The sequence below is a fragment of the Ranitomeya imitator genome, chromosome 1 (assembly GCF_032444005.1).
Source record: "Ranitomeya imitator isolate aRanImi1 chromosome 1, aRanImi1.pri, whole genome shotgun sequence".
NCBI classification, from domain to species: Eukaryota; Metazoa; Chordata; class Amphibia; order Anura; family Dendrobatidae; genus Ranitomeya; species Ranitomeya imitator.
In genome coordinates, this window is record NC_091282.1 from 780,232,659 (window position 1) to 780,254,731 (window position 22,073).

At 45.3% G+C, this 22,073-nt stretch overlaps 1 protein-coding gene across 2 annotated transcripts in view; it reads right to left on the minus strand.

The window, feature by feature from the left end:
- Nucleotides 1–22,073, minus strand: part of GPR68 (G protein-coupled receptor 68) — a 60,450-nt gene that overhangs the window by 35,468 nt on the left and 2,909 nt on the right. Inside the window, exon 1 of one of the 2 annotated variants that reach the window (XM_069745652.1) lies at nt 20,431–20,505. The exons of the other annotated variant lie outside the window; for it this stretch is intronic. The gene's annotated coding sequence lies outside the window, so the exon portion shown is untranslated. Of the gene's footprint in view, nt 1–20,430; nt 20,506–22,073 lie in introns of those variants that run through there. 2 annotated transcript variants of the gene reach the window in all.

Sequence of the window (22,073 nt, forward strand, 5' to 3'; positions counted from 1 at the left end):
TGTGCAAGCGCCGCACAACGGGGGCAGCGGATGCATTTTTCCAGTGCATCTGCTGCCCCATTGTGAGTTGCGGGGAGGTGGGGGCGGAGTTCCGGCCGCGCATGCGCGGTCGGAAATGGCGGACACAACGCAGCAAAAAACGTTACATGTAACTCTTTTGCTGCCGACGGTTCGCCATAACATGGCACAACCGTCGCACGACGGTTGTGACGTGTGGCAAAGCGTCGCATTGCGTCGCTAATGTTAGTCAATGGAGAAAAAACGCATCCTGCAAGCAATTTTGCAGGATGCGTTTTTTCTCCTAAACGACACATAGCGACATGCAGTGCACGACGCTAGTGTGAAAGTAGCTTAAGGAATGGGATAAGGGATGGACATATATTGCGGTCACGTGTAGCAAGGCTACTTTCACACTGGTGTTTTTTTTAATACGTCGCAATGCGTTGTTTAGGGGAAAAAATGCATCCTGCAAAGTTGGTTGCAGGATGCGTTTTTGCCCCATAGAGTTACATTACCGACGCATTGCGACGTATTGACACACGTCGCAACCGTCGTGCGATGGTTGCGCCGTGTTGTGGCGGACCGCCGGGAGCAAAAAACGTTAAATGTAACGTTTTTTGCAGCTGACGGACCGCTTTTTCCGACTGCGCATGCGCGGCCGGAACTCCGCCCCCACCTCCCCGCACCTCACAATGGGGCAGCGGATGCGCCGGAGAAATGATCCGCTGCACCCGATGTGCGGCACAACAAACGCTAGCGTCGGAATCTCGGCCCGACGCAATGCGACGGGCCGAATCCGACGCTAGTGTGAAAGTAGCCTTAGCTTCAAGTTTACAAGGACCCATTCAGGAACAGTCAACGCCGTTGCTGGGCTAACCCCCCTGTACATGTGGCCACTCCTGCCGTCCCCTCCTGGTCCTGGACGGTGGAGCTGCTGCCACATGATGGCTGCTTTATCTTCCTGCAGTCATCTCTGATATCGGTACAGATATAGGAGGCTCGGTGTGATCTTTCATCCACCGCTTGCATATACAGTAGGCCTTCTGTATAGGGGCAGTCTGTGCTCCTACTGCGAACCGTCATATTTATGGCCGTAGCTCCACAGAGCCCTGTAAATGTGCACAGAACTTATAGTACAGGTGTGTTGTGTTCCTATCAGGGACCTCGCCTTTGTTTTTATGTGATTCTGATATCATGGTCTCTACTCCCATCAGGAATTTGGTTTCTCCCACCTAGTACTAATCTGAAAATTCACATATTTGCAAGCTAAGCCAAAAAGCCCAGAAGAATGATAACTCACTGCTGAAGGTAAAGTGTTAACACTACATGTCATCGCTATTATTACACCACTTGACCTCCCTACAGATCTGCAGAACATTGCAGCACCCTCTCTACCTCCTGATCGATATTTGAGATATTCTGCAGAATATTGCATCATTGACGTCTCTAGAGATTCCGCAGAACGTCACGCCACGGCTTCCTGACAGTGATATATCCTGCAGATTATTACACCCCCTGACCTCGCTAGAAATCTGCAGACACTTAAAGCATCTTTTCTGTCTCCTAACAGATACACATGGATATTGTCTGCAGAATATTGCAGAACTGACCTTTCTACAGATCTGCAGAGCATCGCTTTGCTCCCTGTGCCCCTCACCCTGTTATTTTGATAAAGGGATCCATAAATCTGGTATAAGGCCCCGACTCCCTCATAGATATGAGCACAGACGGTGACATCACTGGCAGTCAGACCCGTGTCTCCGGTAATCAATTTTTTACTTCACTTTCTGGTAACATTAATCTATTTCCAGATAAAACGGAGGCATTGAGACACTAGCGCTAGACACCAATGAAAAACTGCGCAGCTGCCTGGTTTGGTAAACAACTAACAGCCATCGCTTGAAAAGCGCATAAAAAGTTACAGAAGTCCAAACGGCGCCTTGGGCAGATTAAGGTGTGCACATATAGTATAAGGTGAGACCGGTGTTCAGATGAGGCCCTACTAGATAGTCCCATAAGTAGTTGCTCAGTAGATTGGTATAACAGGTGTCATTCACGCATAATACATGTGAATGTGTGAGACAAGATAATCTTGGGAAAATAAGTTTTTTGACCTGCTGTTAAGTGGCGGTGTAGAAGATGCGTGAAGTTCGCTGTCTTTGGTCCTTGGGAGCAGTGGAAGTGCCATGATGCAGTAGTCCTGCTGCTGTGTCACTGTGGGAGATGCATGAAGTCCATTATCTCTGATCCTGGGAGCAATCGGGGAAGGTGCCATGGTGTACAGATCCTGTTGGATACTGAGGGATACCAGGGTATCAAGCTGGTCCAGGAGGTGAGTACTCACTGTCCGGAGTAGGTAAGACGATCAAAGTGTAGCACCTACTGGATCAGCTTGATACCCTGCAATCCCTCGGTATCAGACAATAGGATCTGTGCACCACAGCACCTTCTCCCATTGCTCCCAGGATCAGAGATAATATGCTTCACGCATCTCCCACAGAGTGACACTGCAGCAGGACTAGTGCATCACGGCACTTTCACTGCTCCCAAGGAGCAAAGACAGCGAACTTCACAAATCTACTCATTTACTTAACATCAGGTAAAAAAACATTCTTTCCCAAGATTTTCTTGTCGCACATATTTACATACCGAATATACTCAAGTATAAGCCAAGTTTTTCAGCACAATTTTATCCTGAAAAATCCCCCCTCGGCTTATACTAGAGTCAGGGTCCCATAAGAGGGGCAGCGGCGGAGCAGCAGGTCACAAGAGGCAGAAGCCGGTTGCAGCGGCTAACACTTGTGCCCCCAGCTAAAGAGAAATTAATATTCACTGTGCTCGCAGTGAATATTAATTTCTCTTTAACAGCGGGCACAGTAGCTGCAGCCGCTGGCTTGCTGCAGTGGACAAGCGATCATGTGCGCTACTAAAGGAAATGAATATTCACTGCCCTACACGCACATAGTCCTAGTGTGGGGAGCAGTGGGTATTCAAGCATTGGGTGCATACCAATATAGGGATGAGGGGGTCATGCATACCCATATAGGGATGAGGGGGCCATACATGCCAAGATAAGGATGAGGGGGCCATTCATGCCAGGATAAGGATGAAAAGGCCCTGCATACAGGGATAGGAATGAGGAGGCCTTGCATACCAATCTACTGATGAGGAGCTGTGTATACCAGGATAGGGAGGAGGCCATGCATACGAGGATGGGGATAAAGGGGCCATGAATAACAGTATAGGGATGAAGGGGCAATGCATACCAGGATAGGGATGAGGAGGTCATGCATACCAGTATAGGGATGAAAAGCCATGCATACCAGGATAGAGATGAGGAGGCCATGCATAACAGCATAGGGATGAGGGTGCAATGCATACCAGGATAGGGATGGGTGTGTATATGTTTATTTTTTAGTTTTTAACCTGTTACATACGTGGCTGGGCAATATACCACGTAGCTGGGTAATATACTACGTGACTGGCCAATATACTACGTGACTGGGCAGTATACTACGTGTCTGTGCTGCATACTATGTCGCTGTGCAATATACTACGTGGCTGGGCAATATACTACGTGGCTGGGCAATATACTACATCACTGGGCATTATATTACATGACTGGGCAATATACTACGTGACTGGGCAATATACTGCGTGGCTGGGCAATATACTACGTGACTGGGCAATATACTGCGTGGCTGGGCAATATACTACGTGGCTGGGCAATATACTACATCACTGGGCATTATATTACATGACTGGGCAATATACTACGTGACTGGGCAATATACTGCGTGGCTGGGCAATATACTACGTGACTGGGCAATATACTACATGGGCTGTGCAATATACTACGTGGACATGCATATTCTAGAATACTCGATGCGTTAGAATCGGGCCACCATCTAGTAATAATAATAATCTTTATTTATATAGCGCCAACATATTCCGCAGCGCTTTACAGTTTAACAGTTTCTAACACAACGGTCATAAGTAACAACATTAACAATACAATAATTAAAGCGAAATAAGACGACCCTGCTCGTGAGAGCTTACAATCTACAATGAGGAGGGGGAGATACAAAGTACAGGTGTGTATTTACAATGATGTATTTACAATGATGGTCCAGCCATCTTCAGGGGGTGGGGAATAGATGAAAGTAGTGAATGGGCTACACACACACAAATATAAAATGACTTTGATTAGGGAACGTGATAGGCCGCTCTGAACAAATGTGTTTTGAGGGAGTGCCTAAAACTATGCAAATTGTGGATGGTCCTAATATCTTGGGGTAGAGCATTCCAGAGGATTGGCGCAGCACGGGAGAAGTCTTGGAGTCGGGAGTGGGAGGTACGGATTAGTGCAGAGGTTAGTCGAAAGTCTTTTGCAGAGTGCAGTCGTCGGTTAGGCCGATAGACAGAAATGAGGGAGGAGATGTATTGGGGTGCCGCACTGTGCAGAGCTTTGTGGGTGAGAACAAGTACTTTGAATTGGATTCTATAATGAATGGGCAGCCAGTGTAACGACTGGCGAAGAGCGGACGTGTCCGAGTAACGATTAGCAAGATGGACAACCCTGGCTGCTGCATTACGAATGGCATGGAGAGGGGAAAGTCGAGTAAGGGGGAGGCCAATTAATAGAGTGTAACAGTAGTCCAGGCGGGAGTGGATGAAGGCAACAGTGAGGGTTTTTGCTGTTTCCATGGTGAGAAAAGGGTGGATTCTAGAGATGTTCTTTAGGTGTAAGCGGCAAGAGCGGGCAAGAGATTGTATATGGGATGTGAAGGAGAGATCGGAGTCAAACATAACACCCAGACAGCGCGCCTGCTGTCGGGGTGTTATTATGGTGCCACCCATGGAGAGGGAAACGTCAGGTTTAAGGGGGTTAGTAGATGGCGGGAGCAGAAGAAATTAAGTTTTGGAGAGGTTGAGTTTCAGATAGAGGGCGGACATGATGTTGGAGACTGCAGACAGACAGTCACTGGTGTTCTGTAGTACAGCAGGAGTAAGGTCAGGGGATGACATGTATAGTTGTGTGCCATCAGCGTAAACCAAAATAGAGATGAGGAGGCCACGCATACCATTACAGGGATGAGGAGACCATGCATACCAGTATAGTGGTGAGGGGGCCCTGCATACAAGGATAGGGATGATGAGGCCCTGCATACCAGGATAGGGATGAGGAGGAAATGCATACAGGGATGAGGAGGCCATGCATGCATGGTATAGGGATGAGGGGGCCATGCATACCAGGATAGGGATGGGTGCCATGCATACCAGAATAGAGATGAGGAGGCCATGCATACCATTTTAGGGATGAAGAGGCCATGCATGCCAGGATATGGATGAGGAGACCATGCATTCCAGGATAGTGGGGAGGGGGCCATGCATACCAGGATGGGGATGAGGAGGACATACATACCAGTATATGGATGAGGGGGCCATGCATACCAGTATAGGGATGAGGAGCCATGCATGCAAGGATGGGGATGAGGGGGCCATGCATACCAGTATAGGGATGAGGAGGCGATGCATACCAGGATATGGATGAGGAGACCATGCATACCAGAATAGTAGTGAGGGAGCCATGCATACCAGGATAGAGATGAGGGGGCCATGCATACCAGGATATGGATGAGGGAGCCGTGCATACCAGGATAGGGATGAGGGGGCTGTGCATACCAGGATAGGGATGAGGGGGCCGTGCATACCAGGATAGAGATGAGGGGGTCATACCAGGATAGGGATGAGGGGGTCATACCAGGATGGGGATGAGTTGGCCATACCAGGATAGGGATGAAGGGGCCATGCATACCAGGTGTGAGGGAAGAGGGAGACTCCATGTTGGATTTCTTAACCCCTTTCTGCCATCGAACAGAATAGTACATCCGATGGCAGAACCCCTTGTTTGATGCAGGTTCTGGTGGTGAGCCCACATTAAAGCCAGGACATGTCAGCTGTTTTGAACAGCTGACATGTGCCCGCAATAGGTGCGGGCAGAATCGCGATCTGCCCGCGCCTATCAACTAGTTAACTGCTGCTGTCAAACTGACAGCAGCATTTAACAAGCGCTTCCGGCCATTGGGCCAGAAAAGCGTGCATCGCTGACCCCGTCACGTGATCGGGGGGTCAGCGATGTGTCAGCATGACAACCAGAGGTGTCCTGAAGACCTCTATGGTTGTTGATGCCAGAATGCTGGGAGCGCCACCCTGTGGTCGGCGCTCATAGCAATGCTGTAATTCAGCTACATAAAGGTACCTTCACACATAACGATATCGTTAACGATATCGTTGCTTTTTGTGATGTAGCAACGATATCGTTAAGGAAATCGTTCTGTGTGACAGCGACCAACGATCAGGCCCCTGCTGGGAGATCGTTGGTCGCTGAACAAAGTCCAGAACTTTATTTCGTCGCTGGATCTCCCATGGACATCGCTGGATCGGCGTGTGTGACACCGATCCAGCGATGTCTTCACTGGTAACCAGGGTAAACATCGGGTAACTAAGCGCAGGGCCGCGCTTAGTAACCCGATGTTTACCCTGGTTACCAGCGTAAAAGTAAAAAAAAACAAACAGTACATACTTACCTACCGCTGTCTGTCCCCGGCGCTCTGCTCTGCACTCCTCCTGTACTGGCTGTGAGCGTCGGTCAGCCGGAAAGCAGAGCGGTGACGTCACCGCTCTGCTTTCCGGCCGCTGTGCTCACAGCCAGTACAGGAGGAGTGCAGAGAAGCAGAGCGCCGGGGACAGACACCGGAAGGTAAGTATGTACTGTTTTTTTTTTTTTACTTTTACGCTGGTAACCAGGGTAAACATCGAGTTACTAAGCGCGGCCCTGCGCTTAGTTACCCGATGTTTACCCTGGTCACCGGGGACCTCGGGATTGTTGGTCGCTGGAGAGCTGTCTGTGTGACAGCTCTCCAGCGACCAAACAGCGATGCTGCAGCGATCCGGATCGTTGTCGGTATCGCTGCAGCGTCGCTTAATGTGAAGGGGCCTTAAGAGCGATCTGAGCATCGCTCCTGTATAGCAGAGCCGATCAGGCTATGCCAGCTACTAGCCTCCCATGGAGGCTATTGAAACATGGCAAAAGTAAAAAAAAAAAATATATGGTTTAAAAAAAATATGAAAAAAATAAATTTAAAAATTCAAATCACCCCCCTATCGCCCCATTCAAAATAAAACAATAAAAAAAATCAAACATAAATGTATTTGGTATCGCCGAGTTCAGAATCTCCCAATATATCATTAAAAAAAAGGATTAACCTGATCGCTAAACGGCGTAGTAAGAAAAAAAATTCAAAACTCCAGAATTACATTTTTTTGGTCGCCACAACATTGCATTAAAATGCAATAACGAGCGATCAAAAAAAGTATCTGCACCAAAGTTGTATCATTACAAGCGTCAGCTCGGCACGCAAAAAATAAGCCCTCACCCGACTCGAGATCTCGAAAAATGGAGACGCTACGGGTTTTTAAAAAATTGTGCTTTTTTTTAAACCAAAGTTTGGAATTTTTTTTTACCACTTAGATAAAAAATAAAAAATAACCTAGATACATGTTTGATGTTTATGAACTCGTAATGACCTGGAGAATCATAATAGCAGGTCAGTTTTAGCATTTAGTGAACCTAGCAAAAAAGCCAAACAAAAAACAAGTGTGGGATTGCACTTTTTTTGCAATTTCACCGGACTTGGAATTTTTTTCACGTTTTCTCATACACGACATGGTAAAACCAATGGTGTCGTTCAAAAGTACAACTCGTCCCGCAAAAAGTAAGCCCTCACATGGCCATATTGATGGAGTTAAGGCTCTGGGAAGGAGGTGAGCGAAAAACAAAAGCGCAAAACCGAAAAAGCTCCGTTCATTAAGGGGTTAATTCAGGCCCAAATTATTATCCAGAGATCTCCTTCTGCTCCTGGAATTGTGAACCCCCCCACCTATGAGATAAGTACACAAATTTCCAAAAGAACAGGAACATGCCATATGGCCAGAGAATTAGAAGGCCACATGTTAATTAAGGCGAGGAGGAACAGCGCTGGGACCCCCTGCTGTCTTTTGTGCAAGGCGGCCAACATCAATGGAAACACTAGGCCGAGAGGCACTGACACCTAGAGATGAATTATGAGAGTACCGTGCACCTCAGGGTTAAGTTCAATATACCACTAGAATCCTGGGAGCCCTCCGCACACACCCGTGTCTCACCTTTCTCTAGCTGTCCCAGATACTGAGCTATCGAGACTGGCTCGCCAGAACACAATTAGCCGACCCAAGTTTGGACTCTCCATATCGGTCCAACTCTAACTAACCCATCGAGACGTCAGTCATCCCGTTCGGACATCCCACTAGGAAGTTATGACCCATCCAAGATATTGGGAATTATTTCAGGTAGGAGGTCAAGGGAGGAGATTTCAGTCCAACCCAGAGGGGCGGTGGCAAATATGGGAAGGGGCGTGCTCAGGGTTAAAAGCAAGCTACACTCATTTAGCCAGTGTCATTGTTTTGCCATGGAAGTCGCGTCACGTCACTCTTGGAGACGTACCAGAAACTGAGAAAATACCAGTGGACTCGCGTTTCCTTGGGGCCCACATGTTATAAGGAACACTAACGTGATACATAGATCTAAATGCAATTCCATACCTGTACCCTACCTTTATATGTACTTCTGGCTGTAATATCTGTATATTCATTCCTCTGTATATATTTGTATTATCTAGTGCGCCTTTCGGTAAATAAAATATCATTTAATTTTGGGCTGCTCTTTTATCTCGAATCCCAATTTCCCACGTCCATGAGTCCGGCTAGTAATTATACACTACCTGGGGTTGGTTTCTGACACGATATAAGCTTGATAAGCCTACAACCTGCAGTAACCACCGATCGACCAAACTGCTGCATGACCAGCTCTATCCTCAACTACTGTATACTCACCCATAACTTGTAGATTGTGAGCCTTCGCGGGCAGGGTCCTCACTCTTCCTGTACCAGTTATGACTTGTATTGTTTAAGATTATTTTACTTGTTTTTATTATGTATACCCCTCCTCACATGTAAAGCGCCATGGAATAAATGGCGCTATAACAATAAATAATAATAACGGACAGGGCTTGTATATAATGAGGAACTTGTGGCAGCATACCGTTCTGGTGGGGGATTCTGGCAGTGACTGACTGGAGGCTTATATATATATTGCCGGCCTGGGACTGATGATATATATACCGCCCTCACTGCAGAGTGCCTCGATCACCAGTATGTAACAGGGCAGCCTCTCTGGCGACTACTTATCCTGATGTCAGTTCCCTGACTGACCTGAGGGTAAGGGGGTGCCAGAGAGCTGTGACTGTGTAAGCTCCGTCACAGACTGGTGACAGCGGGGGGATATCTGTATGCTCCGACTCTCGTTTTCCTCACTCCACGCTAGGGATGAGGTGGTGATGCCAGGATAGGGAGGAGGGGCCATGCATAGGAGAATGGGGATGAGGGGTCCATGCATATCAGGCTTATAATCGAGTCAATACATTTTCCCATTTTTTTGTGGTAAGCCTAGGTGCCTCGGCTTATATTCGGGTGGGCTTATACTCGAGTATAGACGGTATATTATTCATGAATGACACCTGTTATAACAGTCTACTGAGCAATTAATCTATTTCCTACCCCAAAAAATCCGCTCTTCACCAAGGAAAGTGATCGGATCCCGGGCGTAGAGTCATAAACCAGACAGATTATAACACCCATTACTTCTCAATACCTGATCCTTGTACGCAACTGTCGGGATGAGAGAAGAGACCGTCGACCAGACATTGAATAATCAGTGTTTGGTTTTTTTTGTAACCTGAAGGAATCCATCTAATCTGGATGTAGGAATTATTCTGCTTTGGTTTAAAAATGTAAAAATATTTGTAGAGAATATTTTATAAATTAAATTACTTTTTAACCTTAGGTAATCGGTCATACGTTTAGTGCTGCTATTGACCCTCCGCTGATTGATATAAAAATCTAGATTTCCAGAAGCTGACCAATCACACAACATAAAGTGATGGCATTTCCTAAGGACTAGAAATAATCCTGACTGAATAGTTGTTGGTTTGGTTATGCTTAAAAGCGTCCATACACTTTATATTGAGGCTATGTGCACACGTTGAAAAATCCGCTGCGGATTTTTCTGCAGCGGATTTGATAAATCCACAGTGCAAAACCGCTGCGGTTTTTACTGCGGTTTTATCGTGATTTTTAATGCGGATTTTCCATCTGCATTTTTCTATTGGAGCAGATGGAAAACCGCTGCGGATTCCGCACAAAGAATTGACATGCTGTGAAAAATAATCCGGCATTGTACTGTAAACTCATGAGAAACTGCTGCGGATCCGCAGCTGCGGAAACGCTGCGGATCCGCAGCAAAATCCGCAACGTGTGCTCATAGCCTAAATGTTTGTCTTTTTCCTCTCCTCCAACATGTACGTTAATATTAAACATTATTGGGAACCTAACACTTCACATTTAGCATTGGCTCTTCTCATTATCCTTTTTATCTGCCATTTTTGTTTGTATCTTTTTTTACACGTTTATCTATTTTTCTCCTAATTACCGTATTTTGCAGATTATAAGACGCAGCCCAAATTTTGAGGAAAAAATATGAAAAAAAAACTTTTTAATAAAAAGGTGGTGCTTCTTATAATCCATGTGTCTTATTGCTTACAGGGGGTGGTGGCTGCGGTGAAGCGGGGTCCCAGGGTCGCCGCTAGAGGAGGCAAGAGTGGAGCGTTGCTGCAGGCTGGCATGAGGGGGTGTTTGGATGTTTGGTGCGGCGTGTCGCTGCGCGTGTTCGTTGCTGTGGGCGTCTGGTGCTGCGGGTGTTCGGTGCTGCGGGGGCTCTGCCGACATCTTGTGAAGCCCCAGAGCCCCCGCAGTGATATGGTTTCCTGTGCGGTGGACTGGACTCCGGGAAAATGGCTGCTGGCCGGGGGTGGCGCGTGCGCAGATGGAGATCTTGGCACCAGGATCTCTGGAGATGACATCTCAGCACTGAGATCTTATCTCCCGAGATCTCCATCTGCGCATGCGCTGCCCCCGGCTGGCAGCCATTTTCCCGGAGTCCAGTCCACCACGCAGGAAACCATGTTACTGCAGGGGCTCTGGGCTTTCACAAGCTGTCGGTAGAGCCCCCGCAGCATCGGACACCCACAGCGGCTCACTGCACTGCACATCCGAACACCCCCTCTTCACAGTCTGCGGCCGGTAAGGTATATTTGCATCATAAGACACCCCCCCATTTTCCCCCAAAATTTTGGGGGGAAAAAGTGCATATTATGATCTGAAAAATATGGAATTTAAGTTTTTCTGTTTCACTTTCTGCCATCTCTCATTTACTCTATAGCCATGTTTAGTTTGTCCTCTATTCTCACACCTCTCTTTTCTCTTACCAAGCAATGTGTCCCCCATCTTTTATTGTGACCGCTCTATGCTGCTCCACAGCTGTCCTTTGGCCCCTAGCTTTCTCGTTCCTTAGCAAACGTGTGTCTCTTAAGTGCCTGCGCAGGATTCTCTGATGTCGGCACCAGGAACGGCAAGTCATGTGAATGCAAGTATGCGATATGCTTACTCCCAGCCACATTCCAACAAGACTGTTTCCAGCCTTGCTCAGTATACTTGCATTGAGCAAGGCTGCGCCCATCTAGTCTGATTGTGGCTGGGAGTGTGCATATTGCATATTTACGGTCACATGACTGCTGTATCTGGCGCCAACACCAAAGAATCCTCACAGCACGCAGTGCATGTAATGTAAGTGCATGTGATGTGAGGATTCACATAGTGTCTACAGTCTTGTATTTTAAGTCCTGACAACCCCTTTAGGCTATGTGCACACGTCCGGAAAGTATGCAGAAATTTCCTGAGAAAATCCTGAGGTTTTCCGCAGGAATTCTGAACGCGTTTTTATCGCATATTTTGCGTGTTTTTCTGCGGATTTTTCGCGTTTTTTCCCGGAGGTTCCCAATGCAATAATATAGTGGGAAATCTGCTTAAAATATGCAAAATTAATGATAAATGCTGCGTATATTTACGCATGTATTTTTTTTGCGGAAAAAAATGCAACATGTGCACAAAAATTGCGGAAACCATTAAAAATGATGGGATGCTTAATGCATGCGTTTTTAAGCGTTTTTGCCACGAAAAGCCGCCGAAAAAATGCGCAAAAAAATGCAAAAAATTTGCCAATAATCCAGAACGTGTGCACATACCCTTAGGGTGCACTAAGGATACCTCATTTACATAAGCAGTAAATCTATTTTTTTGTTTAAAATTAAAGTAGTGAAATTGACACTATATATTTGACTTTTATGGGCCTAATAATGTCATATTAGACTAGTCTGTGTCAGTAGCTCCACAATCATGGGGAAGACTGCTGACTTGACAGATGTGCAGAAGGCAGTCATTGACACACTCCACAAGGAGGGTAAGCCACAAAAGGTCATTGCTAAAGAAGCTGGCTGTTCACACAGTGCTGTATCCAAGCATATTAATGGAAAGTTGAGTGAAAGGAAAAAGTGTGGTAGAAAAAGGTGCACAAGCACAGCCATGTTATTGCCTCGTGCCTCTGTTGTGTTCAGTTTAACATGTGCTTTAACTTTTAGTATTGCCACCATCTTTGGCAGTTGGAGTGCATCCAGCAAGTTTTTGATGGCTCCATGATGCTTCACGGTTGTCCCGTTTGCCGTGGTGAAGTCCCTCGCAGCCCAGATTTGTCCAAAGTCGTGTGCTATACCGTGCGAATACCTGAAGTCGGTATAAATGTTCACAGTTCTGCCTTCAGCCATCTTGCAGGCTTTGGTCAGCGCTATCAGTTCTGCTTCCTGGGCTGCCAGGCTAGGTTGCAGACTTCTGGACCATAGGATCTCTTGAATGCTGGTGACTGCACATCCCGTATGGAATCTTTCTTCATCATCTGCAAATAATCATCTGCAAATCTGAAGCCATCTACGTAAAGGATCAACTCTGGGTTGGTCAGTGGCTCATTTGCCACATTGGGTAATCCTATTTCTTGTTGCATGATGCTGAAACAATCATGGTCATCAGTCCGGAGTAAGTCCAGATCCTTGTGAAAGGTATCATGCAGATTTTGATCTGAAGATTCTGTATCCCCCCCTGGGAGGGGGAGTAGAGTGACCGGATTGAGCACCGTGCATCTGGAGATGGTGCCAGCTATGATATCGGGAGTAGAGAGTGAAAACCTCCCTACCCACAGTACTGCAGGTGGCATCCAGGCACAACAGGGAGCACAAAACCCAGCCCAGGGTGCAGAGGGGGGGATGCAGCTCCATCAAATGATGATGTGCAACCTCAGTACTGATCAGAGCTGCAGACATTTACAACAACATGGAATTATAATCCACCACAGCCCCAGGCGTGGGGGGAGGGGGACATCCTCACACAAAAAGGCAATTTCCAAGTCCAGATATCAGCCCGTGTATGACCCCAGTACTAGGAAAGAAACCCACAGGCAGACAAAGGCACCGCCCTTACACTATGTACACTTCACCCCAAGTCAGGTTACTAGTATACTAAATAATCTGCCAGACTCGGAAATGCATCCAATGCCATTTTACCATAGAATGCAGCAGAACCAGCGAACTTATGCTGCAATCTGGAATGATCTCTGGGCTGTTATAGAAATAAAAGCAAGTGACGCATTCTGGCCAATCATGAAGATACACTCTAAACTTCCAGCAGATTTAGATGTACACACTTGGGAGTCACGACCAATGTTAATTGAGCAACTTAGAGAGTGGGCCAAAGGTAGATTGACAGGGCAAGTTCTCAGTTAAAGGACACGACCCAAGACAAGACAGAGAGACAGAGTCTCTGGAGAAGTTTCATGGCAGAGTGATGAAGGTGTTCCAAGACTTGGGCTTCACCATTCATGATCAAATACATAGACAAATGTTGGCACAGGCCTTTGTGCATGGACTAAGAGAACCTAACCGGAAACCACTCATAGTGGCCAGACCCGAGTACAGGTCAATAGCAATGGATGTCCTGCAACCCAAGAATTTGCCCATAGGGAAAGATCAAGGAAGAAACACAGAAGGCAATCCAGGTCCAAAAGACACCACGCTATTAACATGCAAAACCCCACCAGTGGGACCAATACCCCAAATTGACCTGAAGATAGATAGGGTTGCCAGATCTTTTCTTGTGGACACTGGTGCAGCCAGAAGTGTGATGCGACATATGGAACTCCCTGACCCCACCTGCCTATCAGAATCCTCTTTGTCTTGCGTGGGGATTGATGGCCAAGTCAGACATTTCCCGCTTACAAAGCCCCTGAGAGTGTGGACTCAGCGAGGACACTCTATTCTGTCCCAGTCTGTGGTGTCAAGACAAAAGGCAGGGAGCCAGCACACCGAGGAAATGCAGGAAGCACGGATCTCCGTCCTGACGTGACGTGAAGAATATCCAAAAAACGAAAAGATGATCCAGCTTCCAAATAAAATATAAAAGTTTAATCCAACATATTAAAATAAGGAGACAACTCCTGGGACGGCATCATACACATAGTAAGGCGAGCGACGCGTTTCGACCAAGCGGTCTTTATCACAGCTGATCTGCTAAATGACATATCCGGTATATATACAATATAGCACCAATCAAATGCTAGAAAAATGTCATGTGATACATACGTAAAAAAAAACAAAAAAAAAAAACACAAATGTACCCAATAAATTCAAAACAATAATGTGCAGAAGGATATATACAATAGATAATGAACAATAAACAATGCACAATGAATAAAAATAAAGACATAAAGAAAATGAAGAAATACAGAGGGAGGGACATTGCTAGTAATGAAACATTAGTTCATTTCGTTTGTTCAAACCACCTGGAAACCTTGTACCTAGATTAAAGATCCAGAACGCTCTGTGAATATCCCCACCGCGCGGAGGTTTTTTTAATTTTCTCAATACCTATTACTTTTAAAGAAGCTGTATTGCGGGAATGAAAATCAATAAAATGCCTCGCCACCGAGGAAATGGTGCGACTATTATTTGTAGTGCATTTGATGTCATACAAGTGTTCCGATATGCGTTTTTTTAATTTCCGAGTAGTACACCCGATATATGATTTGTCACAAATCGTACAATCAATTTTGTAGACTACAAATCGTGTATTACAGTTTATAAATGTTTGAATTTTGTATTGATTTTTATTTCCTCCGGTACCAAAAAACTTAACGGTGGTAAGATGTCTGCACGTAGTGCAATTAGTTACATTACATTTCTAACAACCTATACAATGCAACCAAGTATTAGTTGAATGTTCAGAAGAAAAGTGATTAGGAGATATTATGTTGCCTAAGGTAGGCGCTTTTCTGGCTACTATATTGCATCCCTTAGACAGAATCTGAGCAAGAGTGGGATCTTCAAGTAAAATGGGCAAAGCTTTATTATAATAATTTTGATTTTATTGAACTGTGGACTAAATTGTAGACACACGTATGGTTTGTTGCCTATATTAGTTCTATTTATAATTTTCTTTTTTTTATTTTTATTATTATCGCTTGTTCCACTGTCTATCTCTGAGGGGATAAGACTTGATTGCTCTTTCTAAATTTGCTATATGTGCTGCTCTGTCTAGCATCCAATGCGGATATCCACGTTTTAAAAATTTGTTTCGTGATTGGATTAGATCTTGAAATAAATCATTATTATTGTTACAGTTTTGCTTCAATCTCGTGAATTCACCTACAGGAATTGCCTTAACTGTGTGCCTGGGATGACTACTTTTAGCGTGAAGTAAACCATTACCTGCCATTGGTTTTACAAAAGTTCGTGTGGAAATAAGTTTATTAGGGACACCTGTCAGCTCCAGATCTAAAAAGGAAATCTTGGACACAGCCTGAACATATGTGAATTTTAAATTAAAATTGTTGTTGTTAATATAATTTACAAAGTCCTGTATGGCAGATACATCGCCACGCCAAATAAACAGCGTATCATCGATGTATCTGCCATACCAATGAATACATGCAGAAAACCATGGAATAAATGGCGCTATAAAAATGTATAATAATAATAATAAAATAAAACGGATTGGAAACTGCAAAGAGGTGTGAATACTCCCAATAAGACATGACCAGATTTGCTAGGGAAGGTGAAAATTTAGCCCCCATGGCCACACCTGTGCATTGCAAAAAATATTCAGAATCAAAAGAAAAGAAATTATGCGTCAAAAGAAAATAAGTTACCTGTAAAATAAAATTAATCAGATCACTTGAATATGAACTATACTTGTTCAGATGGAATTGTAACGCTTGTATTGCAACATTGTGAGGGATGCAAGTATATAAAGAAACGACATCGCAACTTAGCCAAGTATATTCCAATTTCCATTTCTTTTTTGTTATGATACCCAGTATATCTTTGGTATCCTTAATATATCCTGGGGTCCTGGATGCCAATGGCTGTAGTAAAGAATCAAGCCACTGGCCAAGAAATTCATTTAGAGATCCTACGCTAGAGACTATGGGTCTCATAGGTGGAAAAGCAGCTTGTTTATGAATTTTAGGAAGCCCATATAAAATGGGCATCACTGGATGAGAAACTCGTAAAAAATCAGCCTGTTTAATGGTCAGAACCCCCAAAGATATTCCCTCTTCAATAATTTTGTCAATTTCAGATTTCTTTAAAAGTAATAGGTATTGAGAAAATTAAAAAACCTCCGCGCGGTGGGGATATTCACAGAGCGTTACTTACCAGAGAAGCGTTCTGGATCTTTAATCTAGGTACAAGGTTTCCAGGTGGTTTGAACAAACGAAATGAACTAATGTTTCATTACTAGCAATGTCCCTCCCTCTGTATTTCTTCATTTTCTTTATGTCTTTATTTTTATTCATTGTGCATTGTTTATTGTTCATTATCTATTGTATATATCCTTCTGCACATTATTGTTTTGAATTTATTGGGTACATTTGTGTTTTTTTTTTTTGTTTTTTTTTTACCTATGTATCACATGACATTTTTCTAGCATTTGATTGGTGCTATATTGTATATATACCGGATATGTAATTTAGCAGATCAGCTGTGATAAAGACCGCTTGGTCGAAACGCGTCGCTCGCCTTACTATGTGTATGATGCCGTCCCAGGAGTTGTCTCCTTATTTTAACATGTTGGATTAAACTTTTATATTTTATTTGGAAGCTGGATCATCTTTTCGTTTTGTGGTGTCAAGAACCTGTTCACTCAACCTGCTGGGAGCAGACCTACTGCAGAAGAAAAAGCAACCATAGTGTTCCAGAAAGATGGGACCATGACACTTTCTTCAGCCCTGACTCAAGAAGAATCAATCATGGTGGCAGCCCTACAAGAGCCTCAAACAACCGATGCAAGCCTACTTCAGGAGGTACTGGATGCAGTACCCCAGATCCTAAGGTGCAAGGGACTCCAGGATGTGGGAAAACTTCAAGTTGCCCCAGTGCCGTTGTCACTCAAGCCAGGTACCTCGTATCCTCGTAAGGCCCACTATCCCTTGTCTATAGCCTAGACCTAGAGTCATGCCTTCTCTGACCAACTGAAGGTCTTCTTGAAGATAGGAATCATTATTTCCTGCACGTCGCCTTGCATTACCCTGCTTTTCCCAGTTAAGAAAAAGACTGTAAAAGGAGAACCAGCTAAGTTCAGAATGGTGCATAACTTGAGGGCTGTGAACGAGGCTATGCTATTTGAAACCCCAATTGTGCCAAATTCGCACACTCTATCAAATGTGCCAGCAAGCGGTGTTCACAGTGATCGATCTGACAAACGCTTTCTTCAGTGTTCCCCTTCACCAGGATGACCATTACCTTTACCAGGGGCGCCAGCACACATGGACAATAAACATAAGGATGAATGACCTCGGGGAGATCAAAACATCCAACACCGCAAAGACCCCATCATGTGTTTCTCAACACAGTAATCCAGAGCACTGCCCTCATCCCTTATGGGAAATATGCAAATGCATGTAGAAAAGCCGCGGAGACACCATCACGTGTTTCTCAACGCAAGCAATAAATAGCCAGGTCTTTCACCGGGAAGGAACAACCATGGGAAGGGCAGCATCCAAAAAGGAAAACCACCTATGCCAAAACATGGTATCCATCCACAGGCTGCTGTTTCGGGGTATTTGCCCCTCATCAGTGTGGCGTAGGAAACTGGCTATTAGGAGCAGTGCCTAGTAAAAGGACTATATACATAAGGATGATTGACCTCGGGGAGATCAAAACATGCAACACCGCAGAGACACCATCACGTGTTTCTCAACACAGTGATCCAGAGCACTGCCCCCATCCCTTATGGGAAATATGCAAATGCATGTAGAAAAGCAGCGGAGACACCATCACGTGTTTCTCAATGCAAGCAATAAATAGCCAGGTCTTTCACCGGGAAGATACAACCACGGGAAGGGCAGCATCCAAAAAGGAAAACCACCTATGCCAAAACATGGTATCCATCCACAGACAGCTGTTTCGGGGTATTTGCCCCTCATCAGTGTGGAGTAGGAAACTGGCTATTAGGAGCAGTGCCTAGTAAAAGGACTATAAACATAAGGATGAATTTACCTCGGGGAGATCAAAACATCCAACACTGCAGAGACACCATCACGTGTTTGGGATGGGGGCAAAAGGAATGCAATAACGGGCAATCAAAAGATCGTATCTGCACCAACATGGTATCGTTAAAAACGTCAACTCAGCACGCAAAACATAAGCCCTCCCCCAACCCGAGATCACGAAAATTGGAGATGCTTTGGGTATCAGAAAATGGTGCAATTTTTTATTAACAAAGTTTGGCATTTTTTTTCACCACTTAGATAAAAATGCTTGGTGTCTATGAACACTTAATGACATGGAGAATCATAATGACAGGTCAGTTTTAGCATTTAGTGACCCTAGTAAAAAAAGGCAAACAAAAAACAAGTGTGGGATTGCACTTTTTTGCAATTTCACCGTACTAGAAATTTTTTCCCGTTTTCAAGAACACGACATGGTAAAACCAATGGTATCGTTCAAAAGTACAACCCGTCCCACAAAAAAACAAACCCGCATATGGCCATATTGATGGAAAAATAAAAAAGTTTTGGCTCTTGGAAGAAGTGGAGCGAAAAACAAAAACGCAAAACCGAAAAAAGCTCCAGGTGTTAAGCGGTTAAAGAGGTTGTCCTAGTTTGTCACAAAAGTCTGTATTCACTCTGTGACTGCTGGTTCATTAAATCTTACAGCGTGTGCTGGGAGGATGCTCAGGTGCCACCGACGAGACCAGGTGGTCATGTGACCACAAGTATGCGCTATGCCTACTCCCAGCCACATTACGACTAGACTTGCATGTGCTCCTCACTTACTGCAAGTGAGGCACCGGAGATTCCTGACAACTCACACTATGAGGATTCAAAAGTTCGCAATGACATAGAGTGGCTCTAGACTTCTAGTTTAAGACTGGACAACCCCTTTAATGTCACCAAGGGCTTAGTGCACTGTTTCACCCCCTGAATTACAATCCTATGCACTTCTACTTATGTTTGACACCACTCACTTTGGCTCTAACCAGAGATCTGTCAGGTTAGAGGTTGAATTTTGTGTTTCCCTTTTGGGTGCTATAAACTGAACAGGGGAATGTAGAGTTGAATTTTTTTCTAGGAGGTAAAATTGCCCTTATTGGCGGTACATACATCAGCTTCTTACCGTCCTTGTCTTTATTAATAAGCGGTTAGGAGCAATGTCCTAATGATCGCAACGATACAGTGCAAGCGCCAATTAATCCACTGATCGCCCCTGAGCTGCCTGATCATGAAATATTGCTCTGCTCCACTAATATAGGCACAGTCAATACCCAGAGCCACTTAGCAAACCAGCCATGTCATCAGAAGGCGAAAATTGGATGACAGAACCATTTATCCCCAGTGATCAGGAAGAGAGAGTGAAAAGATGCAGGATCGGGAGAGGGAATTAATTTGTACAAGTGGATAATGCACAGGACAAACCGGTGATCAACACAGAAACCTACAGAGGGGGTTACTGGTAGAGACCTAAACACAATGTAGTACATACCACCTGCAGTCCTATGTAACATCAAAGATAACACAGTGATAAATCCCTGAGTACAGATAATATAGTAGATGTCACCTGCAGATAGCACAGTGATAACTATCTAACAGAGGCGTAGCTAAGGTTTTGGTTCAGGGGGCGAAACTTCTGAGTGGGCCCCAAACCAAGTAACCTTGATTACAACTGGGTGACGCACCCCAATAGTGGAGGAGAACCTCAGCAGATGACCGCACTGTTACTGAAGATAATCTCCATATAAAGACCAATATTGATATTACCGTCATATGGTCAGTGGTAGATACCAGCCCTACAGAACATATAAGAGATCACTGCACAGTTACAGATAATGACTTACCATTGACGTTCTTTCTGATGGAATCGTTCACTTTTCCTGCCTTTTCCATCTGGCCCAGACTGACACGACAACTTCTTCTAGCCACAACTCGGCTGCAGAGAATACAACAACGACATATTTCAGTTCTCATATTCCAGCCCCGTCACCATCTATTCCCAACCTGCACAAACTGCTCATCCTGCTGATATCCCAATGCTGAGCCGCTGCTGCCGTATGTGTCCCTATTACTGCCCCTGATACCCCAATACTGAGCCGCTGCTGCCGTATATGTCCCTATTACTGCCCCTGATACCCCAATACTGAGCCGCTGCTGCCGTATGTGTCCCTATTACTGCCCGATACCCCAATACTGAGCCGCTGCTGCCGTATGTGTCCCTATTACTGCCCCTGATACCCCAATACTGAGCCGCTGCTGCCGTATGTGTCCCTATTACTGCTCCTGATACCCCAATACTGAGCCGCTGCTGCCGTATGTGTCCCTATTACTGCCCCTGATACCCCAATACTGAGCCGCTGCTGCCATATGTGTCCCTATTACTGCCCCTGATACCCCAATACTGAGCCACTGCTGCCGTATGTGTCCCTATTACTGCCCCTGATACCTCAATACTGAGCCGCTGCTGCCGTATGTGTCCCTATTACTGCACCTGATACCCCAATACTGAGCCACTGCTGCCGTATGTGTCCCTATTACTGCCCCTGATACCCCAATACTGAGCCGCTGCTGCCGTATGTGTCCATATTACTGCACCTGCTGTGTGGTTCTCTGTGCCTTCTAAATTCTAAAGCAACCCTCTATAATATAGTAATGCCGGGAGCAAGTGTTCTAGAAAACAGTGCCCACATTTTGCCGCCTAGAAAGTAATAATGCCCTGTGCGCCCCTTTGACAGTCACACTAACCTGAGTTCCCCTATAACAATAAGTGCCCACTTTACATTTAATAATGTCCCGAGTCTCCCCCTGTACAGCTCCCCTATACACAGTATGATGCTCTCTTATACACAGTATAATGCCCACTCATGGTATAGTACCACTCACACAGTATACTGACCCCTTAGTAGCCTCCAAACTGTTTGATGGCTCCAACACTGTATGATGGCCACTTCACTGTAATCCCCACACTGTACGATGGCCCACTCACTGTAATCTCCACACTGTATGATGGCCCCCTAGATGGCCTCCATATAGTATAATGCACCAGATCATCCTAAATATAGTATAATGCACTCCCCATAAGCCTACTCTATATTGTATAATGCACCCCCATAGGCAGACTCTATAGCACAAGACAGCACCCTATAGGCAGACCCTGTAGTATAAGGCAGCACCCCATAGGCAGACCATGTACTATAAGGCAGCACCCCCATAGACAGACCCTGTAGTATAAGGCAGCAGCCCAATAGGCAGACCCCGTAGTATAAGGCAGCCCCCATAAAAAAAAAACAATACTCACCTCTCTTCCTCCTTGTTCCAGCAGTGCTCTGAGCTCCCGCTCATCTCCTGACAGCGGGCGCTGGGTGGTGACATCATCGCGCCCACTGTCAGTGTTGACATCGGTGACATCAGACGTTGATAGGGGGAAGATGGGAGAAGTGCAGCCGATACAGTTACAATAGCGTAGCTTCGGGTAGGCCCCCTCTGA